This window comes from Petaurus breviceps, unplaced genomic scaffold, assembly GCF_028583685.1.
Source record: "Petaurus breviceps papuanus isolate PSGF00001 unplaced genomic scaffold, PetGlider_PUasm1.0 609, whole genome shotgun sequence".
Taxonomy (NCBI): Eukaryota; Metazoa; Chordata; class Mammalia; order Diprotodontia; family Petauridae; genus Petaurus; species Petaurus breviceps.
The window spans coordinates 61,328-63,745 of record NW_027186401.1 but is presented as its reverse complement, the minus strand read 5'-3'; the positions used below and the strand labels follow the sequence as shown (position 1 = coordinate 63,745).

The 2,418-nt window shown below is 37.0% G+C and overlaps 1 pseudogene; it reads left to right on the top strand.

The window, feature by feature from the left end:
- The window catches only part of LOC138173592 (zinc finger protein 570-like), a 5,308-nt pseudogene extending 3,854 nt beyond the window's left edge, over positions 1-1,454 (top strand).
- Positions 1,455-2,418: the final 964 nt, after the last annotated feature.

Sequence of the window (2,418 nt, the reverse complement as noted above, 5' to 3'; positions counted from 1 at the left end):
ATAGATAGATAGATAGATAGATAGATAGATAGATAGATAGATAGATAAGAGGGCATAGGGCGAGTTGAATATGAAGGGATAATATCTAAAAATTAAAATTAAGGGGTGAGAGGAATATATTGGGAAAAGGAGAAAGGGAGAGATAGAATGAGATATATAATCTCACATAAAAGAGACAAGAAAAAGATTTCACAATGGAGGGGGAGAGGGGTCATGAGAAGGAATGAGTGAACCTTATTTTCATCTGGTTTAGCTTAAGGAGGGAATAACATACACACTCAGTTGTGTGTCTTACCCTACAGGAATGTAAAGAGGAAATTATAAGGGTGTGGGGATGATAGAATGGAGGGCATATTGGGGGAGGTGGTAGTCAGAAGTAAACACTTTTGAAAAGGGGCAGGGACAAAAGAGAAAATAGAATAAGTGGGAGGCATGATAGGATGGAGGGAAATATAGTTAGTCTTTCACAACATGACTATTATGGAAGTGTTTTGTATAACTACACATGTATAACCTATATTGAATTGCTTGTCTTCTCAATGAGTTTGGGTGGAGAGGAAAGAAGGGAGGAAATTTGTATGTAATTGTAATGTTGAAAACTAAAAATAAATTAATAAAAAAACCAAATTGACATTTAGAAGAGTATAGATGAAAGCAATATGTTGTAATGGATAGGGAGAAGGGATTAGAGTTTGGAAGACTTGGTTTCCCATGTCTCAAATGTCTCTCACTGTTTAACTCTGGGTTAGGAATAACCTCTCTGTGCTTCTATTTACTCATTTATAAAAAAGGGACCTTGTATCAGATTGGCTAATACAAGAGAAAAGGAAAATGATAAATGTTGGAGAAGATGTGAGAAAATTGGGACACTAATGCATTGTTGGTGGAGTTGTGAACTGATCCAACCTTCCAGAGAGCAATTTGGTACTATGCCCAAAGGGCAATAAAACTACGTCCTTTGATCTAGCAATACCATTACTAGGTCTGAATCACAAAGAATCATAAAAAAGAAGAGAAGACCTACATGTACAAAAGCATTTATAGCAGCTGTTTATGTGCTGGCCATTGAAATTGAAGAGATGCTCATTAATTTGGGGAGTGGCCTAACAAGTTGTGGTATATGAATGCAATGGAATACTATTGTACTAGAAGTAATGATGAGCAAGCAGATTTCAGAAAACTCTGGAGTTACATGAACCAATGCAAAGTGAAGTAAGCAGAATCAGGAGAATAGAGTACACAGCAACTAATACTGTGCAATGATCAAATATGATAGATTTCATTATTATTAGCAATACAAAAATCCAAGACAATTCCAAGTCTCATGATGTCAAATGCCATTCACATCTAGAGAAAGAATGATGATGTCTAAATGCAAAACAAAGTATACTTTTTTCACTTTTTTTGGTGGCTTTTCTCTTTTGTTCTATTTGTTCTTTCAGAACATTACTAAAGTAGCAATATGTTTACATGATTGCATATCTATAACCTCTATCAGATTGTTTGCCATCTTGGGGAGGGAGGATGGGAGTAGGGAGGGAGAAAACACCTGAGATTCAAAATCTTAGAAAAAATAAATGTTGATGACTAAAGAGAAAGAAATAGGCAGAGTAAGGAGGAGGGAGGGACATAGTTCAGAACTTTAAATGTAACAAAAAAATATAATTTAAAATGGGGAGGTTGATCTCACTGGCTTCTATGCGCCCCCCCCCCCCCAGCTCTAGAACTGTGTTGTCATCACAAGTACATTCATATATCTTTCCAAAGCCTTCTCTGGTATTCTAAAGGAGACCTAGCAGGACCAAGTCTAAGACTACAGGAGAAAAACATTTTTCATGACAATATTTTTTTTTTTGGCAAAGTGTTCTGGTTCTGCTCACTTCTCTTTATAGTAGTTGATATAAGCCTCCCTAGGTTCTTTTCCAATACTCAACATCATAATTTCTGACAGCCTAACCTTGTTTCATTTCATTTATGGAAATGACAAATATTTGGGGAAATTTATTTTCCTTGAGTGCATATGAGCTTCAAAAGTCTGGGGAAAATCAAGTCAGAGGGGGGAGAAAATGAATGTGCATTCAACAATTAAATATTGAAAAATAAAATAAGCCAAAGCTTGCGTGCTCAAATTCCTTAATAATTAGTACACACCTTAATTAATTCACTGATCATGAAAATGTGAATTCCAAAAGTGATCTATTGGGGTCTGTGGCCCCCCAAAGGTCTCAGGCAGCCTCTCTGAGTTCAGATCTGGTAACAGGGCACTTCATGGTATGTGCTTATCTTATCTGAGGTCAGGGAGCCCTGACCTCTAGGAAGTGCTGAGGCCCAGATTGTGTGCTGTCATGCAAATACCCTGTTACCCTGATGTTTATCTCAGGGTCAAAGAGTAAGTGCGCAGGAGTATGCAAGCTATTC